The sequence below is a fragment of the Falco biarmicus genome, chromosome 1 (assembly GCF_023638135.1).
Source record: "Falco biarmicus isolate bFalBia1 chromosome 1, bFalBia1.pri, whole genome shotgun sequence".
Classification (NCBI taxonomy): domain Eukaryota; kingdom Metazoa; phylum Chordata; class Aves; order Falconiformes; family Falconidae; genus Falco; species Falco biarmicus.
In genome coordinates this window covers 42598818-42613898 of record NC_079288.1, presented here as the reverse complement: position 1 = coordinate 42613898, position 15081 = coordinate 42598818, and the positions used below count along the sequence as shown (strand labels likewise).

The 15081-nt window shown below is 41.8% G+C and overlaps 1 long non-coding RNA gene across 1 annotated transcript; it reads left to right on the top strand.

The window, feature by feature from the left end:
• Nucleotides 1-10955: 10955 nt before the first annotated feature.
• Nucleotides 10956-14663, top strand: LOC130145951 (uncharacterized). The gene is made up of 3 exons (XR_008820771.1): nt 10956-11557; nt 12245-12299; nt 13788-14663. It is a non-coding gene; the product is annotated as an uncharacterized LOC130145951 (long non-coding RNA).
• Nucleotides 14664-15081: the final 418 nt, after the last annotated feature.

Sequence of the window (15081 nt, the reverse complement as noted above, 5' to 3'; positions counted from 1 at the left end):
ATCATTAGAGTTTACACTCCTACAAGCAATATGAAATGCTCTGTCTGATGTGGAGAAATGTCATTGTATTCATATTGTACACAAAAATTGCGATGAAACAGAACCATCTAAATGGCAGTGTAGAATCATGTTCTCTGCCATTTACCTAATTATTTCAAAGTTATTTGTAATGTTTTGACTAGGACAAAAATAACTTTAAACCAGCACAAGAGAGAGAACATTTTCTCTGTACATGTTGATGAAACAGTACTAGTAGAGATAGAGATAAAAAACCATAAAAGTAAATTTCGTAGGCAGCTGTTGTAGATTTTTGTGCAGTGTTAAAATTTACAGCAGCTATATTTTTCCATTCTAAATGGAGTTAAAAGTCTCACCACGGTTAAATAATCGGCAGCTTAGATGCCAATTGTTTGTCATGTAATGGGGAAAAAAAGCTCAGCTCTTTTATAAAATGGGCAGGGCAGCTTGTTTTACTGCTGCTTTTCAGATTTATTCTCTTTGGGAAGGTTGTTGCTTTAATGACTTCTTAAAATATTTTCCCTCCTTGTGAGCAAGTCTTATTTTTTTTTTTTTTCCCCCTCTCCTTATTCCCCTTTGTGGTATGAAGTGAGATGGAGTGTTTAGCTCCAGGAAAACTTAGATTAAACTGCATTTTTATACACTCTATTGTTTACTGAGTTTTGTTTGCATTTAGCAGTCTCTCATGAGTAGTTGTATCCTCCAGAATTTAAAAAGTAGTAGTGCTTTTATTGTTATTTCTTCTCTTTCCAACCAGAATGGACACTTTCAACATATTAAAGGGACTTGAACTGCTTTACCAGAATAATTTCTTTGTACATATTCACATTTAGAAGTCAATGCTGCTTTTTTTTGGTCTGTCTTCACAGGCAATAGCTGTGTTGTAGCTGCGTGTAAATAGAGCATGCAGCTTGTGATACACCAGACACCAGAAATTGTAATGACTGTATTGGGAGAATGTGTAACCAGTATCAGGAAAGTGTCTTAAGAACTTCAAATGGCAAAATCTTCAAATTTCTGTTTTCCAGGTATAGATTTTCATTGCAACCCCTGGAAGAGACCCCTCTGTGGACCCAGTTATAGGACCCTGCCGAAGTATCGGGGACCACAGGCAGCAGGTCTGGGGTCTGCAGAAAAGGGGAACTGAGCTGCATCTCATACCCCACCTCCCATCCACAAAAACTGTAGGTACTCAATTCCTTGCAATGTCGCCACACACCAAGAGCCCTAAAGAGGCTTTGTGTCACCTGGTTTTATTGCCAGAATCTTCTTTCTGATGGGGAACACATGTGGTTGCTGCAATGGGGTGTTAAGAAATTGGACCTTCAGCTGGAGGAAAGTGGGCTTTGAGTAGCCTTGAGGAAAGCACTGTGGTAGCTGTGTGGTGTCAGCAACTAGTTTTAATGTTTCAAATGTCTCAGTTTTGTGGAAACAATATACTGTGAGATTGCTTTGCTTTAAATTCGGTCATATGCAGTAAGTTAAGCAGCTGTTCAGCTGTAGGTACTTTTAAATTATTTCCTCTACATGCATGTAACAAACCAGAAGGACTTGGAATATTAACTCTAGCTTTCCAGAGCGCTGTGGAAGGGACTTTGCGTGTAATGTGTTAGCCAACCTTCCCTTGTTGCCTTAGATGTTCCAGATCGTAGTTCTGAAGATTAATTTTTTTTTTTTTATTGTCAGTTTATACAACAAAACTTTATTCTCTGTACTCATGCAGAGCAGCATTCTCTCTCAAAAAAAAAAATTTCCACTGACAGTAGGAGTTGCTCAAGAGGTATCAGTTTTTTGTCTGTGGAGATTCAGGTTCAACTGAGATATCAAAAAAAGTACTTCAAGCTTTGTTAAATTTTGAACCACTAAGTCATTCAGTGACTTGTGTGTTTATAGGTGTTACAGACGTTTTCTCAGTGACGGATAGCTTTGTTTCATAAAGCTAATTGGACAAAGGCATTGCCACAGCAAAGGTAGTGAGTAGCTGTAAGTTCTCCACCTTTCTTTGTCAAATGGAGGTGACACAGATGAGAGTTAAGTGCTTGTATACATCTGTCCTCCTGGTAGCAGTTCCCTTCAGAGCATATTTCTCAGTACTTCTGAACCTGAACTTCTGCTTCATCAGCCTTGCTTCTTCTGCCCATCTAGGTATAACCTTCAAGAGGCGGATTCGTAATAAATTTTATTAAAGGTGCTCTAATTGGAATTAATTAGATGTATTCCAAGAGCTTCCTACTTGGCAATTCAGTCAGCTGGTGGATAACCTGTTAATAATAAAAAAGTTAAAATAATTTGGCCATCTCAATATATACTGCTTGTTTTTCTACAGGTGAAGAGACCTTGCTTCCGCTTGTAGGGCAGCTTCTATCAAACTTGAGTTAATGGTTTGGCACTGAACAACTTGGCTCTGTCAAGAAACTGACAGCCATTGAGATGTATCTGTGGTCTCTTGGCATCGATCATAATTTCACATCTGTTGTGACTTTCGCTCTTTGTATCATAACATTTTGTTTGACGCCAGTTGTTTTGGAACATGCACTTCCTCACTTGTAAACTTCATGCGCTAGAGACAATCGAAACCATACTTCCCATTTTTCAATGGGGCAACAAATGGTAACGTTTAGAGTTCATGTTTTCTTGGATTTAAGGCCATGTCTGTTATCTTTTATGAAGAAATTTTATTGGGAAATCCTATTTAATTAAATTTCTACTTAATTAAATTGTGTTTATCATCTATTCCTCTTCTCTGATCCCTATGCAGCAGCTAATTATATGAAGAAGTAAAAGACCTGTTCATTGAGGTTAGTAAAATGCTAAAGCATCTTCTTTACTAATTTTTCTTTTGCCTCATGATCTGAAAGCATGAAATACAGCATTGCACTGATCAAACACCTGTATTTTCATCTCACAAATGAACTTGGCTATAACTCGATGAAAATTTGTTTGAAATTCTCCTAAATGCAGCTCTTAAAAGTTGAAAGCTGAGTGTTTTAATTTTTTTTCTGTCATGATTTAAATATGAACATCTTCTGAATATTTTGTTTTCCTTTTAGACAGATCCTTTCTGCACCAAAAGTGTAGTTTGGTTAAATATTACATAAAAAAGTAAAGGCTTTATTGGAGCAGTTGGTTGGAAACTAATACCTGCCTGCACATTCTTTAAGTTTCAGTCTTTCTGGTAGCCAGCTGGTGTAGCATTGCTGCTGTTACTCTGTGTGAACCATCGAAGGATTCTTGATAATTCTTGATCCAAATCATGTCTTTGATTTTTGCCTTAATTTTCCCTACTGTGGATTATGCAGGAGGTGAATATAGGTATGGAAATAACCTACTGGATTTTGTATAATCCTAAACCAGATCTTGACTGTTTATAAAAAAAATCCACTTTTAACCTTCCAGTGAACTGAAAACTTCCATGGTGTTAATTTTGTATCTGTAATTTGAATGAAGATGATAATCTCTTGGCAACAATTAATTCTGAACATATAGCATGACAAATACTATAAAAAGCTTAGCCAGACCGTTTTAAAAGCAATGGCAGTAATCTGCCATTTCTGGATCACTGCCACACTCTCCTCAGGAATTGTGCTATGACTAGTTTATTCTGATAAGGACAAAATGGCTGCAGATCTAGGTGCATGCTGACAAACTAATTTTTCTCTTTAGACTGTGTATTGAACTGTTGATTTCTAAATAGAAAGCGTGATGACTTCTTGGTGGTATTTGACAGTGTTACAAATACAGCTGCCTGGCTGGGTAAGATAAATCCAGAATGCAAGACTGGAGAACGGCAGGTACCAACTTCCCCAGACAGCATAGAGTGGCAGATATGATATGTTACTGCAGTGAAACTGGTGTAATTTGGAGATGCAAGGTTTTCCTTGTCCTGTTTCTTGTAAAATAAATTCTAAGGATGTATTCTTCCAGGGATAAGTCCCATATATGCTGATATTTTCTGTATTGAAAAGTAGGAGGCTTTGGGGTTTCTTGTTAAAATGCAATCCAAAGATGTTTAACTGCAACTTTATTTATCAGGATATGGTAGCCTTGGTGATTGTAGGACTGTCTGTTAAATTATTGTTCTTGCTTCTGTAACAGCTTTTTCCTTCAGAAATGCTAAAGCTTGAAAAAACTAACCTTAACTGATCAAGGAACAAGTCAGAGGGTTTGGCATCACGAGGAAGGAAGCAAAAGTAATCTGTAATCTTTGCTCCTCCTTACTGGAGCTCTAATAATTAATTCATTTGCTGTGGGGAAAATGGAAAGGAAAGATTCATTTTGTAAGGACTGATGAAAAGATGAGTATTTTTCCCCCTTGAGTCAAGTAAGTGTAAGAAGATATTTCAGTCTTTTGAGGCAATCAAAAGTACACTGTCCACAGGTCTTTGAGTGCCCTAGCTTACGCACAGTGAAGATTGTAAGTCACCAGGTACAACAATTAAAAGATTTTACCAAAATCGTAAGATGTTGCCTTAAAAAAAATGGTGGAATGGTGAAGCCTGTTTTACAAAGGCATTACTAACAGTCACTCCATTTTCAGTAAGCTGTCTATGCTGCAAGAGAAGTTAGAAAGCTGTATGACCATGAGCTCACCTAGAAATGTTCTCCCAGTGGATACTCAACACAGAACAAAAAGGCAACAACTCCATAGGTATATTTCTAGCAGGAATTCTGTTGGATTCTTACGGTAAAATATGTGGGATTTAATTGGAATGGTATAATAATGACAGATAAAGGAATAAAGGTTCTTCAGATGCTCCAACCTATTGTTTTATATTCCCAGAACAACACGTTTCATGTATTTGCATAATAAGAAGCCACCAGTTTACTCAGTTGAATCAAGAATTGTGAAAGCCTTTGAGTTTGTAAATTAATAGTTTTCTGAGAATTGCCATTGCAAACAGAGAATAGATGATCATTATTCTTTTGTGCAGGTCCCTTATCTGTTTGGGTTCACACTGTCCCTGTGAGTTGTGCTGCAATTTATCAGTAGGAAGATATTTCCAGCTCATTCGTGTTCTCTCTTTGTCGGGGCTCTGAATGCGGTAATAGACCTTTAACGGTCCTGGCCAGCCTCGCCTGGGACTTCCACCCACAGCCTCTGACCGGAAGCTCCGTTCCAGCTTGGTGCCTTGGCTTCCTGCTGAGCTGGCTGTAGGTTGGTCTGACCCTGGGTCCATCGCAGCCCTGCTTCTGCCTGGCTGTGGACCCTGTTGACCTGGACCCTGAACCCACTGGCTGACTTCCCATCTTGATCTCAGAGCTGCCTTGTCACCACACCTGTCTGGCGGTCTGGGCTCTCGGCTGATCCCAGTTGCCGTTCCTGGCCTGCCTGGTTTCCTTGGGTACCGTGGGGCTGTGCCTGGGCTGGTGAGGTCCCTGCCCCGCCGCCCGCATTGCTGCGCCCAGCTCCCACCCTTCAGGGAGCAGGTGGCCCTCGCTGCTCCCTGGCTCTCGTTGCTCAAGTCTTGACTCGCTGGCTGTTGCCATTGTCCGGAGAGGTTGTGGAGTCTCCATCCCTGGAGACAATCAAAACCTGACTGCACACAGACCTGGACACCCTGCTTCAGCTCAGCTTGCTTTGAGCCAAGAGCTTGGATGCGACGATCTCCAGAGGGCTCTGCCAACCTCAGCTATTCTGTGGTTCATGTTTGCTAACACTCCAAGACTGTCTATCTTAATCAGGGTGGAAACAGCTGGTTTTGCCTCCACTCTACATACTCTAGGTGAAGCTGTCCCACTCTCAAGTTACACCAGGGGAGGTTTAGGCTGGATATTAGGAAGAATTTCTTCACAGAAAGGATTGTCAAGCACTGGCACAGGCTGCCCAGGGAGGTGGTGGAGTCCCCATCCGTGGAGGTGTTTAAAAAGGACATTGATGCGGTGCTCCGGGACATGGTTTAGTGGTGGGCTTGGCAGTGCTGGGTTAACGGTTGGACCTGATGATCTCAAAGGTCTTTTCCAACCTAAATGGTTCTGTGATTTTATTTTGATGCTGGAATAGCTTTGCAGAGATATGTTAAGTCCAAAGGTAAATGCCCTCTGTCTTACCGTGATAGGCAATAGAAATTGTCTAAAAAAGCCCAGTATACTAAAGTAGCTTTTATTGAACTCCTTCCTCTTCATAAAAGGTATATTTAAAAATATGATAATATGCTGTGTAATCTGGGAAATCTCATAGCTGAACATTGGCAACTTCATGATCCATATAAAACACTCTCTCAACCCTCACATCCTATTGCCAAAAACAACTTCTGCTTTAAACCTTTGTATATCACGTAACAATTTGTCTTGGGTTGCATCTTCAGTTTGTGCCTTTTGGATGGGTATAAGCTTGTCTGATGTTTTTTAATCAGGAAATGGGAGAAATTGACAGCCTCAAGCTGTCATTGCACACAAAAGCATTACGAGACATGTATCTATTAATCCTGCAGAAGGAGCACATTAAATTCCCACTGTTCATAATCTCCCATTGGAACCAATATTGGCTAATGACTTTAATGGTATCACACTTGGCAAAAATTAAACACATCTTTCATCCTTTCCTAAAGCTATTTCTATTTTAAAGCATTGTAGATAAGGAGACAAAGTGGACAAAGAGTGATATTATATGCTGAATTTAAGAGAACACTGTAAAAATGAGTGGGCTATGCTGGCAAATCTGATGGCATTTGTCCAGTGTTTCTTAACTGGCAGACACATGCACTCAGTTCTGACAACCTCATGATTTTGATGACACTGGGATAGTTTTTTGAGCATGGGCACAATAAGTGGTGTTGAAAAGCTGTTGTTCTCATACTGTGACAGTGAAAACTTGCTAGATTTTAAGCCCAGTGCAACTTTGCCAACAAATTAAGTCTTATATCTTCAGAGGCAGAAGCAATTCTGTGTTTCCTTCCCAGGATAATGACTACTTTACATGGAGCTGAAGATAACAGGCAGTGTGCAATCAGACTGCTTGCTTTGCAGAAATGATTGAGCTGTTGGCCTTCAAAGTCATTGAACTTGCTTCTTCTTTTTGACAATCTTCCAAGCCCAAAGCAGAAGTTATCATTTAGGAAAGCTAGGAATATGCTTTCTGTGACATCTAAGTTAGGTAGGCCCTTTTTATAAAGGGCAAATGGGTTGCATGCCATTTTGTAAATAGGGGGTTGGTTTAATTGTCTGTGTCTCTGTCTGAAGCAATATACAGTTTTATTCTTCGTATGGATAAGCGGGTGACATCTCACAGAGAGACAGAAATAGAAGCAGCTGTCAAGGATGTGCATGGGTGAGAGACCTCTGCTCTGTGGACCGGTTGCTCATGATGAGGCAGGGGAGTACTTAGATTCCCCAGCTACTCAGTTTAGACTGCTGTCTTGCTGCATACAGTGTGCTGAACTCTGCACCATTGGAGGTGTCCTGAAATGTCACCGAAAGTTAGGTTTTGTATCTTGCTAGCTTCTCAGTAGTTTCTCGTGGCAGTGCAGAAGAATGTAAATGGGATGGTCTTATTCAAGCCACAAGCAAACACAAGATATCAACTATTCTATAAAGAAAGACTGTTCTTTGCCCTTATGCTTTAAGAATATGCAGATACAGTAAATACTACTACTTATCCTTAAATAAGGGTTATGTTGTGGGAAATTTCCTCCATCAGTGGCCCGTCTGCATGGGAAGAAAGAATAGAATATATTCCAAATATCAAAATAGCATACAGAGTTAAAAATGGCAATAATAGATTCAAATGGGTGTTAAAAATTGTGTGTGGAGACATGTTCAGGCTCTGGCAAATAATAGCTTAGATCTCAGAGCTGGTATCATTTAGGAAGTCAGACTATAGGTAAAATTGAACCAAGTAGGATGATGTCCAGTTTCAACTACAGTTCAAGATTATTCCACTACTGGGCGCTTTTTTTTCTTTTTTCTTTCCTTTTTTATTTTTTTTTAAATACTGTAAAAGCAAGGTCAGTATCCAACAACAGAAGACAGTTCTGTATTTCATTGTGTTTGGCTCAGACTTACTGACGTTCTTTCTCATTTGGGAGTGAAGAAAGGGAACAGTGCTATGATTTAATGTGTTCACAGATGCGAGAAGCGAGTTGTGAAAAACTGAGTGGTAAAAAATGACCAGCTTGGCTGACCCATCATCTAAACAATGACAGGTGATTCACAATGAATTAAAATGTCAAACCAAGTCTTTACTGATGCAGATTGTACAATCTAAAACCAGTGGTAGGTGCATGGGTGAGAGCCCACCTGGAGAGCTTAACTCCATTGCCAGCAGTCTGTAGCCATGCCTAAAGGTAATGCACTTGGCTGCTATTTTTCACACTTCAAAGCCGTCCCTTCACATTTCACTTTGCTGGAGATGTGGAGGACATTTTGCAAAGTCTGAAAATAATCACAAGTTTGGGCAGCCATCAATTTATTTGATCCTCTTGGGGAAATACTTCCTTGGCCCCTTAAAAGGCTGGTGGCCAAGTATCTCCTTGCACTGTCTCTAATATAATTTATTGTTCTGTTTGTGAGTGGATCTCTGCTGGATGGAAGCAGCTAGTCCCTATATGCTTACAAGCACTTGCCGCAGTACATGCTTTCTGCTTCACTAGTCACTCGCTTATGACTGGTCCAGCTTCATCCTGGGCCTTGCGAACATCCCTATCTCATGCCAAAAGTCACAGCATTCTCTGTAACCCTAAAGTAGTACCCGTGCTGAATTTTTAAATTTTTATGTTTCTAATAATGAGTACCTCAAAGCTCAGTTCTAACTCTGAACTTGGCAGCCCATTCAACTCCCCCCCCCCCCCTTCCTTTTTTTTTTTTTTTTTTTTGAGGTGTCTCATCATCTGAGCACTGGAACTTTCAAGACCAAAGTTTTACAGCATTTAGACCTTTGCTAGTAATGAGTTTTACACCTTAATAAAAGCTCCAGCAAAGCAGGATTTATCTGCAGTTTCTTTAAAGTCACTGAAGAGTCACTGATTTCATTCAGGCATTGTCAGCAGTACAAAAGCAGCTTCTCAACAGTCTTCTGTAAATGAAGTTACCTTAAGAAACAGCTTCCCATTACTTGTTATATAGTTATATTTTCTATCCATATCACATAGTTTGAGTTCAACTGAAATCTTGTTCACTCTACTATAAAAAGCTCACGACACCATTTCTGTTGCCTGGACAGAGATTAGCAGTGGGGAGGTTTCACAGAACCTCCCTGAAAATGCCTGATCTTTGCAGAATGGACTGCTTGTAAAAAGCCTTCCAAATCCTCCTGTTGTTCATACCACAGAGACCAGAAGGGTGAATGATCTGCCAATAAATAAAAATGACATAGCAATCACACTTGCTTTTCTCCACCTTCTTAGAGGGGTATTTCAGCATTCAGTAGTAGCTGAACTCTGAAAAGCGTTCCAGATGATTGCTCATTGTGTCCAATTATGCTGCATTATGTAGATAGGTGACTGGTGTGCAGCTGTAATTAGAGTTGCATATGTAGGTTCATTAAGCATGGCTTCAGACTATTCCAGAAAAAGAGGGAAGTACTGTGTACTTGGCAGTATGAAAGTGGCCGTTCAGAAGTGCCAGCAGTGCCTGAGGGGCCGTGGGCTGCTGGCTGTGCCCCTTGGGCACTGTGCTGTTACCTGACCGATGGGACAAATCACTTCAGGAGCCTTTTGAGAAAGTAGGGCTGACAGAATATTCAGGAGGCTTCAGACTCTTCTAAGAGGGGAGGGAGAGGTAAGGGTTAAATCTTAAAATACGTAATCCTGGTTTGAATGTGGGACTGTAACCACAGCTATCTGGAAACCTGCTTTTATGAAGAAAATGAAACACTGTCATTGCGATGTAAAAGTGTTCCTTTCAGAGTCGTCAGCCTGTAAATGGAGAGGAAGTCAGCCCCATGAACAACAAATCTAATGGAATGGTTTTCATTCTGCCAACTGTTGATGTCATGAAATAACAAGGAAAGATGCTGTAAACTGTGCTGTATCTAAACACTGAGTCACCGAACCTAACTTTGATTTTAATTGGGCTGTCTGGAGGATGCGCCTTTGCAGTGTCTAGAAGCACCCATGAAAACTCAAAGGGGAGAAAAGGAATATATTAAAGCAGCTAATTTGTAGCCTGGTGCCAGTCTGCCCTTTCCATTCTCCCTATCAGCAGAAATCATAACAGGCTAATTCCTCCCTGTAAAATATGTTTGTTATTTGTACATCTGAAGCTAATGGTATGCCACACTGAGTGGGAAATGGAGAGGGGCTGGTGCGATCAGAGAAAATAATCAGCTCGTTCCTTTGGAGCAGGGCTGAAAGTTGTTCTGCAAAAACACTGACCCTCACCAAAGGGAGGGGGAAAGCTCTGTGCTGCCACATAAAAAGCAGAGGAATGTGCCTTTTCTATTTCATATTTTAAATTATGTTATTTAAAGTTTTAGTAACAAAATCTGGTGAGAAAGAGGAGCTCTAAATTTCAATCTCCTGTTACCTCTATCAATGCAGGGGCAGGAGCTTTGTTCGGGAGGGACCCCTGGGCAAGGGCGCTGGTGTTCACACCTGTGGGCTCAAGGCAGTCGCTGGTGCCTGAGCACTGGAGTGTGCTGCAAGCGCTGCGCCTCGCCAGGCCAGGTGGGCTGCGGTGTTGGCTTGCAGTGAGAGGTGTTGCCTGTGTCCTGCATCCTGCCTCCTGCAGCCCCATTGATGGAAGGGTACCATAAAAAGTGCGTGAAGTCAGCAGTGTCCTTGCAGGAGCACTGCTCCTGGCTGGAAGGTTTGTCTTGTGAGGCCATAGGCAATGACATGGGTGCAGAAATTATAAATAAAGGCATGAAGAGGGGATGTTTGGAGGTGTTCTGTTGCTTCTATGTTGGCTGCTACAAAATACAGAAGCACTTCAGGATTTGTGTTAAAGCCAAAAAAAAAAAAAGGGGGGGGGGGGGGGGGCGGGGAGTAGAACGCCAGCAGCAGAGAGCTCTGCTGTCCCTAGGTACTGCTGGTCAGAGAGATCTGCAGGAAGCGCCTTTAAGAGTCTGTGTTATAGCTCCAGTTTTAATTTATGTTCATTACAATTTTTATCTGTGCACAATTTAGCCTAGCATTGTGAATGTTACTAGCTGCTGGCTGTAATTGTCAGGATTTGTACAAAATGTTGCTATTTGACTAATTAAAGTCTGGCCAAGTACAGAATATCAGACCTTGGGCTCTTCTGCTAATTGTGCTGAGCTTTCTACCTGTTAATTTATTTGGATAAATATTATCAAATGGTGTTGATAATTAACAACTATTGATGAAATGTGCCTATCACCTGTCACCATCCTCTCAGGTTGTGTGTTTCCAGACTGGGAGGCTGAAGCGTTGCCCCTAAAGCAGCATATTAACGTGCCCAGCAGGGTATCTGAAAGGGGGAAAAGTGAAGCCAAAACTTTTGACTCTCCAGAAGTAAGGCAGAACTGTGGTGTGGTCAGAGCACTGGACTGGCACTTGGAGGAAGTGTGTTCACATCTCAGCTCTCCAGCCACCTCCTTATGTGATCTCATGTAGATCAGTTCTACATGAGAAAAATTGAGGTAATTTCACTTCTTTGCTTCGTTCAGTGGTGCGTAGCGCTGGGCTTAAAGGCAGTGTGTTGTTTCTGAGACCTTTGAGCATAGCTCAGAGGTGACAAGAAAGAAAAGCTTAAACTGGGTCCAAGGAGGAGAACGAAGTGTGATACTATGGTTGTAATGTATGGTTGAAGGCTGCTGCTCTTGATTCTAAGCCCCCTGTATTTGTTGTACTGTGCAATAACGCTAAGATCTTCTGGAGACCACACCATAATGTAGGTAGTGATCCTGTACCATGATGTCTGCACCCCTGTTCTGTGGGCACGATGTTCTTCAGACGCAGGTGTTCGATAAGAAATGCACTCCCAGTAATGTGGAGATGGACTGAGTGCCAGCGATGCTGTGTAAGCCTTCTGCGGTTTTCCTCTTCTCCAGAGCTTAGAGCTTAACTCTATTTTCAGCTGCATCATAGCATTAAAATTGGCTTTGGAGTTAATTTTGAATAGATGAAATTCTAGTCTATTAGAATCTTAATAGTAAATGCACCCAATCTAGCATAGCAGTTTTCTTTTGGTTTTGCACCTTACATACCTTTGCATAGGTAGGGCAGTGGGTGGAACATCTGTTTAATAAAAAAAGCTTGGTGATGGTGTATGAAGAAACTTTTCTTGTCTGGTTCCTTCTGATGTGTGTGCTTTTTCTTCTCTCCAGCACCAAGAGCACTGAAGATTTGCTTGACTGATAGTTCATTCGGGACACCTTGGAGGTAGGTAGGGAAGATAACTATTGACTTAACAGATGATGGTAGTCGATGTGAACCAAAAAGATGAATGCATAGCTAAAAATGACATTTCAGATCTTGAAACATTGAGTTTTCTGGGCTGTAAATAGTCTCTATTTAGTACAAAAAAAGTGAAGTGAAACCTTAGTAATAATTCTTTCTTCGGCAGCAATCAGTCTGTGCTGGGGTATTTTTATAATCCTAGCTATTGATCTTCTGAAGAGCTGTTGTGTTTGAAATAATTATTTCGAAGAAGGATTGAAGAAAAAGCAAGATCACCTTTGCACAAGAGGGTTTTTTTCATCACTTAAATATATTCATTGTAGAAATAACTCCCTCAAAAGGAGGTGAAGATTATTCCCAGCATCCAGGGCTGCTTTTTTTTTCTTCTCCATCTGCCAGAAGTTTTGCAGCTGGCACAATTCATTAATTCTGTTCAATGTATGTTCTCTTAAACCAGCAATGAATTTGATAATCAGCATGCTGGGTTTTGAACGTACAGACATCTTTTTACTCTGAGCTACTCATTGGGTATTCTCGTGCATCGCAACAGCTTTTTCCAGGGCTTACTTTGGAGAGGCAGAGTGGAAACAGCAGCATACGGATGGTGTGGTGGGATCTCCACCTCCTTGGTAGGAAACTGGTTAGTGCTGGTGGTGGAGCTCATTGGAAGCTGGCACTGTGTTTAGCTGTTATTACTAACATCATCACAAAATCCGCTCGTTCTCCAGGCTGCAGATCCACCGGGTAAGTCAGCACCAGCAACAACGGTCTGCTTTTTGCAGACTCTTGAGTCATGAGCAGCCTGTTAATATCCAGAAAGCCGATACTGGGAGCTACTGGCCCTAAGTGGTGATACAAGAAGATGGCGCTATGCTTGAGACGCTTGTTGAGCAATGAATTTGAGTGACCCAGCTCTATTCTTGGCTGCTGGGTTTGGGTTTTGTTGATCAGGTCGCGGTAGGAAAGGCCCAGTTCAATCACCTTCCTGAGGGGAAGATCCTACACGTGCCAAGACAGCTCTGGGCACCAGAGCAGAGCGGGAAAGAGATGGAGAGGAGGGAAGAATTTGTAAGCGGACAGCTGGGAAGCCCGGGGAACACAGCCAGGGGTGCAAGGATGAGGAAAAGTTACAGGGGCAGTGGGAATGAGCAGGGACAGGGAAAACTGAGGAGTCCAAAGAAAGAAAAGTGCATGCCAGGGAGAAGCCTGTGTAAAGTTGCGTAGGGGCAAGTGTGGATAGATACAAACAGGGAAATACAGGCCTTTACAACCATCTCCATAATACACCATGCCGTTGTCACAACTGCAAAGCATACTGCCTACCTCTTCTTATTCTTCTGAAAATTATTGTTGCACAACAAAGCCCCAGTCCTACAAAAGCTCCTGATACATATCCTGTACTTGCATGAATTATGTAAGTCCAGGATTCTGTGTCTTTGTTTGTTTGTTTGTTTGTTTTCCCCCTTGCAGATCTTCATGGAGTACTCCAGGGAGATCCATTTATCAGGTCCAAGCAAAGCTTTGTTTTTCCCCTCTCCTCCTCGTGAAAAAGCTATCACCAGGTGCTAGTGTTTGGAGCAGCATTGCAGTTTGAATGTGTACAGGACCCGGTTGTTCTGCCATATTCCTGTCAGCTTTCCTGTGAGTGACATACTGCTGCCACCTTCGTCTTTACATGCGTGTGACATTAAGGGCCGATTTGTTGACCCTCGCATTTTCTTTGAATGTTTCTCAAAAGGATTGAAGGAATGCACACAATTTTTCTGGGAAAAATAACAGCCAGGTGATTTAATGGAGAAATCCACCCTCTCCTTTGACTACCCTGTGCAAATATTTCTGTAGGTGCTGGTGAACTCGCATACACTAAGGAACTGAGAGCAGCTTGCCAGGATAGGAACCCCATCCTGACATCTTCAGCAAACCAGGACTTCCCATGGGGCAGCATGTCTGCATGAGCAATGGGGGCTGCAAAAAAATGGAGCTGTTGGTGCATGGACAAGCTTGCCAGCTCTGTGTCGTCCTTCCACCCTCCTCTGCCCCATCCTCACTTGCCCACAACTCTGTGTGCTCCCCGGGGAAGCAATTTTGAGTGTGGTTGAAGTGAAGCCTTTGCCTCAAATCACTGCAGATGTCTCAGTGATGCTTGCCTTACCCAGAAAGCAAACAGGGCACCTTGTACATACTGCCCCATACAGCGCTGAGCCAGCCTCTATGTTGTGCCCTCCACTGCTGCAGAAGGAGTCTTCTATGCACAGGAATTGTTATTGCATTTATTTTCCCTGTGTTGTTTTCATGTACCTGCATTATTTTGTATGCAGCATGGAAAAACAAAGACATTCCTTTAAATAGTTGTATTCTTTCCTCTGTTAAATGTAGATTAGCTTCTTCTGATGGTTAATATTAAAAATCATACTAATTTACATTGCTAATGACAGGTTTACTGGCATGTGTGCAACTCTTACTATCAATATAATTAAAAATGACTGTATGTGTGTTCTTCAGAAGCCAGTCCTGCTGAGTTCAGTTTGCAGCCAGTGGGTGCCATTCTGTTGCCTTCATTGGCATTTCAGCTACTCTTCAGCAGCCAGTTACACAGTGTGCTGTTGGTGTTGGTCTTGTTGCTACAGAACTGGGGGAGGTTTCAGGAAATCTGAATTCAGTTTGAGGTTCCACCTCCACAGATTTCCTAAGTACCTTGGGCACAGCAATCGTTGCCCAGTCTCTGCTTGCAAATAGGAACATCAGCCAGCAGGGACTGCCGTCC